The sequence below is a fragment of the Grammomys surdaster genome, unplaced genomic scaffold (assembly GCF_004785775.1).
Source record: "Grammomys surdaster isolate TR1022 unplaced genomic scaffold, NIH_TR_1.0 274, whole genome shotgun sequence".
In the NCBI taxonomy this organism is placed as follows: domain Eukaryota; kingdom Metazoa; phylum Chordata; class Mammalia; order Rodentia; family Muridae; genus Grammomys; species Grammomys surdaster.
The window spans coordinates 1,848,992-1,861,341 of NW_021604715.1; positions in this window are offsets into that span (position 1 = coordinate 1,848,992).

Sequence of the window (12,350 nt, forward strand, 5' to 3'; positions counted from 1 at the left end):
TAACATCAAGCAATTCCTCATTTTCTTTTGGCTTTTAGACAGATTCTTACCATGTAGGTCAGGCTAGCTTCCAGTCATGATTCTCTTGCCTAAGTCTCTTGAATGATGGGATTAAAAGTACACACAACTGCACTCAATGTGTAGCTATCCTTTCTTGTATGTATCTGAAACTGAGGACCGTGCTAGTCAGGACAGAGATGACAGTTGCTATGCTATGATTATGCTATGATTACTGCCAGGAATACCGCATGTAGGCATTGCTGAAACAAATGTATACTAAATGCCATTTTTCCTTAAGTTTAATTTAAAAAGATTTGTTTATTTTATCTGTATGAATGTTTGCCTGCATGTGTATATGTACCCTGTGTGTACTTGATGCCTGTGGAGGTCAGAGGAAGGTATTGGATCCCCTAGAACTAAAGTTACAGATAGTTGTGAGCCACCATGTGAGTTCTAGGAAGTGAACCAGGGTCTTCTGCACAAGCAACAGGTGCTTTTATCCATTAAGTCATTTCTCCAGCCCAATATATTCAGTTTTTATTAGTTAGTACAGCATAGTCACTCTATATGTATAAATTAATTTGTATACTTTTTTGCTTAAAATCAAGAAAGACAGAAATGTATACTTCGGGAAAGATGTAGTTGCTCTACTTTCCATATAGTTCTATGGAAGTTCTTTATGTATCCTTAAGGACAGAAGATTGTGAACTTCTCAGAGACCCTGGTGTAGTCTAGCACTACCTTAAAATTTCTTTGATGCATTTTTTAATATAAAAGTAGTACAGACATTTGCATATGTTTGAATAATATATTTGTTTGTTTTTATTTTAAAAGTAGTTTATATGATGGGGAAATTATGGAACTTTCTTTTGCCAATCTAAACAGGAAAATCTATCTTCCTGGAAGGTGTATCATGTTTATTTCATGGCTTAACACATGATTTCATGTGCTTATTGAACAGCTTAGCAGGGTAGTTTCAAGATTTCCTTATTTCTGAACTATTTCAAGCATCCCTTTAGAGTTAATTAAGTACCAGAAAACAGTTGCTTGAAGCATTTTTATCACTGAACTTCAGATTACTACTATGGAATAATATCCGAGAATATTGCTTTGAAAAGTCCCTGGTGTTATTTTTCTGCTATGTTTGACCATGTGTTGATTCATTCTTCCTCTCTCTGGACTTATGCTTGCTAAGATAACTTATTTGCTCATGTGAATTTTAGAATAATAATTTTTGTTTAAGAATTTCATACATGCATATGCGCTGCTTTGATCAAGTCACCCCTCATTCCCTTTTCTTCAATTCCTCCTGATACTTTCATCTCCCACGTTCCTATGCTGTTTTTACAAGAACTGAGTCCACTTAGTGCATGGTGAGACTGTCTGTGCATGATGAGTATAGAACAATCTAACAGCATGAACAACCTCTCACATGACACATCCCTGAGGAAAACTGACCCCCCCCCTTCCCCCAGCAGCCATTAATTGCCAATCACTTCTAAACTAGGAATTGGACTCCATGAGCATCCTTCATCCATGCTGGCATTTTGACTAGCTTGATCTTATGTAGCTATTGTGTAGGCAGCACAGCTGCTAAATGCATAGATACAATAGCCCTGGGATATCTGGAAAATGTTGCTTTCCCATTCTTCTCTCTCTTTGTAAAAGTACCCCGCAGGGTCTGATTTGTGCTGTCCAAATGCACACGGCTGTGAGGCTACCCACTGGAGATCATTGTCCTACCAGGGGTGATAGTTTCCAAGAAAACTGACCCACAATCCCCCAGTAATCATCAACTGTGACTAGCTCTTCATCCAGGTCTGGAAGATTGCAAGCCTTCCACACTGTGATGGTTAATGGCTTGATCTTGTGTAGGTCTTGTACAGGTAATCGCAGTTGTGAGTTACTGAGTGAATGAATCATGTCATGGACACATGGACAGGAGATGTACTGAGTGAATCATGTCATGGACAGGAGATGCTGTTTCATGCCCATCCCTCCCAACCTTTGGATCTTATAGTCTTTCTGTCTCCACTTCTGTACCTGAGCTTTGGGAGAGAGGGAGTGGTACAGATGTCCTATTTGTGACTGAGCATGCCGAAGACATTTATTCTCTGCACTTTGACCAGTTATCAAGTTCCACATTAATTACTGTCCATTGAACAAAGAAACTTCCTTGACAAGATCTGAGGTTTTTATGTGGGAATTTTAGAATGCAGTTTGAAGTGAGGGTGTCTGGAAATCAAATTCACACCTTCATCATTTTGTAGTCTTGTCACTGACCTGTGAAATTTGATGTTTCTTCTTTTCTGTAAAATATAAATCAGACAAAAGATTTGTGAGGCTGCTTTAATGGGGTCATGTTATATAAAGAATCTAGTACATGGAGGATCCCTTAATAATCCCTCTTCTTATATATACCTTATTGCCTTCTAGGACAACTGGACTAAATTCTATGGTTTCTGTGGTTCCAGGTCTTGCTGAGTTGGTCTAAGTCGGATAAGGGAAGCATTCTAGGTGTCCTCTGCAGGATTCTCATTCTTTTTTCTAAACATGGATGGAGATCTCTTTGTTACTTACCAGCAGTTCACATTTCTCTATCATTTTCCACTGGGGAAAAATAACAAAAGCAATTTATGTAAAAGAATTATCAGCTTAATCATGTTTCAGAAAGTTAAATGTGCCATTGTAAAATTTCTAGGATTCAAAGTTTTTCTTTGATTGATGGATTTTCATACTGAGATAATAAATGTTTCTTATTTGAATGGATTCTGATTCTTAGAGTTAGAATTTCTTTAGAAAATATAGGTCATATGTATTGGATAGCGATTTAAAAGTTTGATTTATAGTCTGAAACATTTGAACTATACATAGAGAACAAACACTGACATTGTCTTAGACATTGTTCTGAATCTCTCACACATATTAACTCATTAATCATCTAATATAGAGCTTGGTCTTCATGGATATATACTGTCTGGCTGCAGTACTATCCCAGGTTACTGATCTCTATGGCTTCCCTTTCTCTTATAATATCTGCTTTCATATGATCAGCGTAAAAACTCCAGCATTATGATTACCTACCTATTTCTTAGTTTTCTCACTCATATCACCAATAATACTCATTCTGATAAGCCAGGTTTCTGAGTTGCAAACAAGAAGCACCTGATTGCAGTTAGTACAATCAAGATGGATTTCCTGAGATTTTCCTAGGAAAATAGGCAAAATAATTTCAGAGAATGATAGAAACTAAGAAAAGTTGCAGGGCTAGGTTAGGGGTTGAATCCAGAAATCTCTTTTGGTACTGCCACTACTGGGTATTTGATGTTCCTATTGCCTAAAGACAGTGCACATTTTAGAAGCTTTGTCATTCATAACATCGTCTATGTTGAAGAAACTCATTCGAGGAAGAGATAATTTCACCCTTTAGCTTTGGTGGGAGGTAGGACTTCATCCTCCATTTGATATATGGTATGACATAATATCATAGATTGGATACTGGCCAGTCAGAAAACAATTAAAATATATGTAACAAACAGTACTAGATTAAAAATAATCTACAATCTATTTCACAGTGTTGTTCTAAGGATAAAATAAGGAGCAGATACTAAGAATCTCATGAGCATTATCAATTATTAAAATATAATAGGAAAAAAAAGACTTTCAATTGGGCCACCAAACCTACATGGGAAAAAGCACATACAATTATTAAACGTTAGTCTTCTGTGTCATATATGAGTAAGGAGATAAAAACCCCAAGAAGCAGTTAAAATTGTGAGAAGCGAAATATTGTAGGGGCAAATGTAATACTATAAACTGGCTTTTCACTATGACTACTAAGAAATCTATCAGGGCGGATTCATTCATATTCCTCCTACTTGTGCCCATTTGTTAAGTTATGGCTATAGCTTTCCTTGGCAGTAGGAAGTCCACTTGCTTCAATCTTATGAGTTGCTAGAGGAGAGAGATTTTATACTCTACCTGCAATTTACCTATTTCTTTCTGCTTGTAAAATTTAATACATTGAAGTGTTACATTTTAGTAATAAGATAACTTCCTACATCTCACATTCTCTAGATTTTTTTGGTTGGTCTTGGAGATGTTATTACTCTCTTTCTAAATGAGTTGGTCGAATAGGTTAGCAATTAATAGCTCAGGACTAAACTTGAATTCTGCTTCTATTACTTCTTAGTTGTAAAATCCTAGGTAATTACTTAAGCCTCTTAGAGACTGTTTTTTCTTCTGAGGATTAGCTGATGCATATGGGCTTAGAATATAGTGAACCTTCATCACTTAGCTATCGTTGTCTCTAAATGAACGTAGGAAGGGAAGAGTAATAGAACTAAAGAACCAGTATCAAAGATATCTTGACAATTTAGGCATCACTACCACTATATCTGAATCACCCACATACATCTATATGTGTGTTTTCTCTGTCTAGCCAACTCTTGAGTCTTTGGGGCCTAGCCTAAGTCTCATTTCTTCCTCTGCTGGCTCTATCCTTTGTCACTCTCTCCCTTTCTGGATTCCTATACATTGGTATTGTTAGGTCATTGTGATCATTCACTCTCTAAATCTGTTTATGGTTATAACTATGTGAAAAGGCATAATAGTGGACAATTTGAAAGGACCATTATTTGATAGGAGTTAGGCTGAAGGGTGTGTGTGTGTGAGAGAAGATGGGTATACGGACAGCAGGAAATTGTTAAAATACAGTTTTGTTTAGTTTGTTGAGAATTGAATATACATATGTTGTGGAGAGCTGCATAGTGCCACGCCCTTAAGATGGCTCCGGTCTCTGTCTTCCACCACCTGTTGGTGAGTGCTCTTAGGAGTAAACAAGTCCTTATTTGGCTGTGGCTAGTGATCTGGCTTGCTTCCATGTATGTTGACCTATCTGCTGTTGCCACATGGCAGACGGGGGTAGGCTATTCCTAGAGTACTTAAGCCTGGGAGACACTTCCCCCGGGGTCGTCAGTCAGAAGCTTATTCAAGGTCCTGAATAAACTGCTTGGAGAAGAGCTCGTGTGTTGAGTCTTCCTTGCGGGACGAGGGTGAACGCAACAATATGTGACATATGTTGATCATATTGGTTGCTCACCTCTCTTCTCCAGTTCTTCTCTAATTTCCCTCCCACCTTGTACCCCTCTATGAGGGTTTGAATGAGAATGGCCCCAGTAGACTCATTTGAATGCTTGATACGTACATGGCAAAAAATGTTCGGGAAGTATTATGAGGTGTAGACTTGTTGGAGGTGTGTCATTGGGTGTAGACTTTGAGGTTTCAAAAGATGTCCTCAGGCTTAGTTAGCTTTCACTCTGCCTTGTACCCACGAATCCTGAGGCAAGGTTTCAGTTTCTACTCTAGCACCATGCCTGCCTGCTTGCTACCATGCCCCAGGCCATGATGACCACAGACTCTAACTCTCTGGAAATCTGAGCTCCAATAAACTCTTTTATAAGTTTTCTTTGTTATGGTGCCTTTCCACACCAATAGAAAAGTAACTAAGGCAGAAACTGGTACCAGGGAGTAGACTACTGCCATTACAGACTTGACCATACTGTTTTGTGGAAGAATGTAGAAGATATTGGATTTTAGACTAAAAAAGCAGTTGGAAAAATGTAAGTGGAGCTTAATGGGCTACCGTAGTAGGAGCTTGGAAGACAAAAACTCTTAGAGCAAATATGGGCTATGGAGGCTCAGGTCAAGAGGCTTCTTAGGAGAGCAATATTCTCGACTGGGTTAGAGAACACTCTTAAGTTACTTGGCAAAAAAATGTGAAGCCTCTTATATCAAAATGCTAAAGTGCTGATTGACTTGATCTCATGCAGATCTTCTACAGATAACCACAATTTCTGTGAGTTCATGGATGCAATGTCCTTGTCGTATTCAGAAGATACTGTTATGCTACAGTCTTCCCTGACTCTGGCACTTAGTGTTTTCTATCACCTCTTTTGCCATGTTTCCTGAGTCTTCAGGACAGGGAACATGATACAGATGTTGTACTTAGGAGTGAGCCTGCCATTAAAATTTATTCTCTACACTTTGACCAGTTGGAACATGGAGGACTTTCAGACAGTAAAAATATTCTATGTGACAGTACATACAATTATGCATGAGTCCAAATTTGTAGAATACCAAGGGTGAATCCCAATATAAACAGTGGGCTTTGAGGTTTTTAATTACATCATTACATCCTTTTTCCTTCCTCTTCCTCCCTGCAAACTTTCCCTTGTACCTTCTCTTGCTCTTTTTAAAATTTGTAGCCTCTCTTTTTAAAAAATTGTTGTTATACATTGTTGTATGTATTCCTAAATATATAAATACATTACCCTCATATAATGTTACTTGTATGTATATATCTTCAGGAGTGATCACTTGGTAATGGATAGCCAATTGGTGTGCTCTTTCCTAGGGCAAATAATTTCTTCTAGTCTCAGCATTCTTTACTTTCTTATAGTACTTTGTCTGGGGTTAAACCTCTTGAGCTTTTTCTTATCCATGTTGGCAAGCCTATTGGTATTGTCTTTATTTAGCTAATGTTTAGGCAGCCATGATGGTGAGACTTTATGGGTGTGATTTCTGACATTATCATGAGCCATGATATTACAGCAAACTCATGGTTCCTCTGGCTCTTACAATCTTCTGCCCCCTGTTCTACAGTGGTCTCTGAGTATTAGGTGCAGGAGTTGTGTTATAGCTGTATCAGTTGGGATGGAGCTTCACAACTGCATTTTGACTGGTTGTGGTTTTCTGTAATGGTCTCAGTCTGTTATAGAAATCTCCTTGATGAGGGCTGAGAGTTACCCTTACTTATGGGTAAAGGATGTATAAGGATAAGTAAGTACAATGTAGTTAGAGATTATGCTGATTTAACTTCACCTCCAAGATCCATGACTTCCCCAAGTAGTTGCCTACTTTTTCTGTGCCAGGCATAATATCCCTCTTGTTGGGTGGCTCTTACGTTCAATTACAGAGCTGATTGTTATTGAAAAAACATGCATGCTATTATTGCATTATTAGGTAATTATGTCATGATAGTCATTGTTGTGGTTCACATGTGTTCTACCTTTCTTCCTTGTCTCCACTGGGCTTTGGGTTTTAATGAGGCAATAGCATGGTAGGTTTATCAGTTGCAACAAATACAACATTTGGGTGTGTGGTGTTGATGGTAGGGAAATTTATGCATGTGGACAAGGATTGTATGGAAGAGCTTTGTAATGTCCCCTTGATTATGCTGTAAATCTAAAACTGCTCTAAACTTATATGTGCTAAGAAGACAAAAATATTTCTAGCAGTATATTGACATCTCTAGTTTATAAAGCTTCTTCAAAATATGTTAGGATAGATTCATGGGTCCTGGAAGAAAGTACAATGTTTTAGTTATTTTTCTATAACTACAGAACTATAAAAAAGTGCCTTCTTCATTTTTGTTCACCTCTGCTGTGTTGCTCTTTATAGATGGCTCTATATTTACATCATTCTCTGTCACAATGTCCTTGAGAGTGTACCTGGCTTTGGCTAGGCCAGCAGATACGTTTTAATTCTGTAGCCTTTAATTAGTATGTCATATAAAATGGCAAAGTTTCGTCTTGGAGTTCTGGAAATGAAAGATCTTTGTATAACAACCCTGAGCCTCAATATCTCCTCTTACATTATAGGTGCTCTTTAAAGACATTTTCAGATGTGCATTTCTGTAACTTAGGCCATGTATTATCTGCTGTGACCCAAATCCTGCCACAGCTGTGTTTTAACAGCAAAAAAATGTGTCTTTAGTGATTATCTAATGTTTCTATATGTATGTCTTTACCCTGTGGTAATGATACAACTTTAGAACTGTTAAATGAAGTCAATTAGAGTTACTTGTTAGTGGAGGTCCTGGTGTCTTTAATTCAGGGCATCTAAACTCGTCTTATTGTCAACATCCAGCAAATGAGAGAGGAAAGAGCATAGACAATTTTGGCTAGAAGGACCAGGGCTGGAGTCATGATTATAACTGGTGTTTTCTTTAGCCAGACAAGACCACTATTAGTTACAAGATAGGAAATGCACTTTAGCTGGGTACCCAGCTGAAAGAATACCTGTATATTGATGAGGAGTCTTTTTTTTCATAGGCAATAAGAACACTTGCAATGAACACATTGAAATACTTGTTCTAGTCTGGTGATGTGCTACCTGTTTTAATCTTGTTTAATCCTTATATATCACCTTATTGAGGGAAACTATTTTCAGGCCTATTTTTCAGGTTCAGAAACTGAGGTTCAAATAATTCAGGCCATGTTTTCTGAAGATGTGTTATGTTAAATTAGATCTGTTTGTTACTAGAACTAGTTCTGTTAACCTCTCTAAGGTTTTACTGGTCCTTTATGATTATTCTGTATTGAAGTACATTCAATTGAAGTCTAACCTAATGGAAACACCAATCATATAGTAAAAGGCTTTCTTTAGATTTTGGGGTGTTTATATCATATTATGTCTGGCTAGTCTCCGAGCTATATTTCAGTTCTCCACAGGTGAGCTTTCAAAAAATGTCCATAGATGAAATATACTGCCACTAGTGGATTCTTATCCACAGATTCTCTTGGAATGTTGTCCGCATGGGTATATGAAGTGTTTATGAACCTGGAAAATGATGATTGAAAATGAGGGTGGAAATCTTGCAAACTACTTCTGTGATGAGGTTTCCAGTTCCCTGTGAGTCACATGGGGCACTGATATAACTACACTCTTGTGGTACTAGGAACATTCTGTATTGGGTCTTGGCCATCATCAGAAGGGCTTGGAAGAGATGTGTAGTGGGATGCAAATTAGCACAGATCCTTGGCCAAGGCCATAAGGAAGCCAGACTGCCTGAGGTCAGACTTACAACTAGAAGCAATTGGCCTTTTCAGGTGCATGAGTCACGGGGGAGAAACATGCACCTGGAAAAATCAAGCAGAGATCTGTATACAGCAGAGCCCCTGTTCAGTGGGGGTGCAAACTGTCCATTAGACATACTGACTGCTGAAAGGTGGAGGCCTGACGAAAGATTTTCAGAATGCTTTTATGAGGAAGCCCAGTGTTGAAAGAAAGAAACATACATGAACACAGAGCATGAGAATCCCTTAAGTGTAGGCTTTTTATTTTCTCTTCTGGGAATTACATAACTCACATTTCAAAATGGGAGGAAAAAAAACAGTCTTTCAACTACTTTCTGTGGCCTGGCTTGGATATGAATCTTGAGGCAGTTCTCCATGCCCACATTTCTACCTCCCCACAACCTCCATCCAGCAAGTTGTGTGTGGTGCCAGTCCTACTGATGGGAACTTTGTGTTAGAATTTGAAGTTTCAATGTGTGTGGTATTTTCACACATACATACTACTGGGAGAAAAACTCAGAATATTTTGATGCTGTTCAAGTAGCTTCATTTTCAACAATTTCAGCTCTTCCGCTGTATCTGCTGTATTCATCTGCTAAAGAAAGGTTTCTGAGTACTCAAAGAACTCTGGTATTGGGTTATGCAAGGGACAGAGAGCTGAAATGATGTGCATGTCTCTGTCAGGACGCTCATGGTCAGCTAAGGACGTTGCTGAGTTGGTAATGTACCTGCCTACCATACACAAAGCCTTGACTTAAACACACAGCACTGCGTAAAACCAGGGGTTGTGGCACACACTAGTAATCCCAGCACTTAGAAAATAGAAGCAGCAGAATCAGAAGTTTAAGGTGATTCTTGTCTACATGGTGAATTCAATGCCAATTTTTATTGCATGAGGCCAGAAAAGAATTTCACAGTATTGTGAAAGAGTCCAGTGTGAGAAAATCTAGGGTGGAATAGGGAAAAGGGACACTGTCATCAAAGGAGTTTGTCCTTAGGCATTGAAAACAGCTTGTCCAAAAGACTAACACAGGGTGACTTATACTAATGACCCTTTTTGTGTTATACTTCAAACCCAAGTATCTTAGTAAGGGTTTCCATTGCTCTGAAGAGACAATATGACCAAGGTAACTTTTATAAAGAAAACATTTAATTAGGGCTGGATTACCTTTTCAGAGGTTCGGTCCATTATAATCATGGCAAGAAGCACGGTGGCATGCTGGCTGACTTGATGCTGGAGGAGCAGAGAGTTTTACATCTTGATTGGAGGGTATCCAGGAGACTCTCTTCTGTCCTGGAGCGGGTGGGGTTGAGCAATAGGAGTCATCAAAGCCTACCTACTCAGTGACACACTTCTTCCAACAAGGTCATACCTGTTCCAACAAGGCCACACCTAATAGTGTCACTTTCCATGGGCCAAGCATATTCAAACCACCACACCAAACCTTACCACCAACTCCCAAACAAACCTATAAACATAGTACTTTACAAACTTAGAAAACAAGTTTCTCTTTATTTTCTTCACCAAGACATATTTTTAAAAAATTATTTTATAAACTTGTTCTATGAGCCAGATTCTGTGCCACTGAAATGTACCTGATATAGAGAACGCATGACAAAAGAAATATGCACAAAGTATCACTAGAACCTGGGGATATAGCTGGGAGTGCTCCACTCTAGGGGCAGCCAGAGGAGAAACTTGTCTTCTAGAGAATCCATACAGTTCTGACAGTTTTTGGTAGATAACCTTACATGGAGACTGGAGACAAGACAATGGTGGTTAGTGATATAGAACATTTTGACCAGGATTACTTAAATGGTGCATATCTTTTTTTCTTTCTGTGAATCTAAGTCTCATGTCAGAATCCTAAATATGGACTTGAAGTGGTAGTCACTGGATTTTTTTATTTTCAATATGGACACATTGAATAAATCTCCCTTTTTATAATGTCCACTATTTCTTGCTTGCTTAGTTGAATTTTATTCAACTTGAGGGCAAGTGGATGAATTTGGGTTATTAAATATGAACCCAGATTTTAGCCCTAACATGAGTTACAGCTCTAATAAATTTATTAATATGAAGATAATACAAATCCTCTGTATGAAAAATTGGAATCACAAACAAATTTCAAGGGGAAAAGGAGTTACTAACTTCCAAAATGTTTACGTGTGTGAGTGTGCGTGTGCGTGTGTGTGTGTGTGTGTGTGTGTGTGTGTGTGTGTAAAAACCCAGTGTCTCATGAATGGTAAGCATGTGCTCTAACACTGAACTAATTCTTCAACCATGTAGACATTAACATTTGGAAACTGATTTCTTCTGCATAATAATACATTATGGTCAATGTCTTTAGCAGTGAAATCAACTTTAAGGTGGACAGCCATGTTGGGATTAAGTCTGCCCATACCTATTCAGAAAAGTGTAACTGTCCCTTTCTATCTCTTTTCTAAATGTGCTTTCTTTAACACCTTGGGCTTTCACCCCAGTTTTTGGACTTCCTTACTGTTTCCCTAAAGGCTCCCTCCCCACCATGTGACTATTTGTCTGACTATCTAGTCCAAGTTAAACAGCAAAGTATTTATTTATTTATTTATTTATTTATTTATTTATCTATTTATCTATTTATAAAACTTCTCCATTCTTCTCTAGGCAGCTGCTGAGGTTTTATGGCTCCAACCCCCCACCCCCAACTTGGGCCTTTTTTAACCTCTAATAAAGTTGTCCTTGAGCTTTAAAGCAATAACCTTTACCATAACGATTGTTGGGGACAGTATAGTACCTATTGGATGTATTCAAGTCAGCTCTCTTGGTATTTATTTAGACAGTTTACATTAGTTCAAATACATAAACAGCGCTGTAGCTAAGATCTCTAGGCAGACTTTATGGTTTAGGGGTTAAGGATTAGGTTCAGATCATGCCTCTGTCACTCACAAGCTTTGTAAACCTCAGATAATGACTTGGAAACCATGTGCCTTCATATCTTTCTAATACAAAATAAGAATGAAATATTATAATACCAGTCACAGGAAGCTAAGGGGATTAGAATTAATGCATATTAAATTCTTAGAATAAGGCTTGATGTCTAGTACATATTTTTTATTAATTTACTTATTTTTTTACCTTATACCCTGATTGATTCCAACCTCCCTTCCCAATCCCCTCTTCCCCATCCTACCTCCTTTGATAAGGGGGAGCCTCCCCCCAGGTACCAACTCTCCCTAGCACATTAAGTTTCTAGTCTGTGCTTGTAGTACATTTAGAATTATTGTTAATTGTGTACTTCTCTGATCACATGCTCATGATAAAAGCTTGGAAGTAGAATGATGGGGCCATAGGACAGGCTTATTTTGAACATGCCTGGTATGTGCTGTCAAATAGTTCAACCGAAGGGCTCAGTCATTTTCACTCCTACCAGTTTCAGTTTGATATGAATTGGTCAGAAGTATCTTAACCTCCTCACCTCTCTCTGAGGATGAAACTCAAAGCCTTGCACA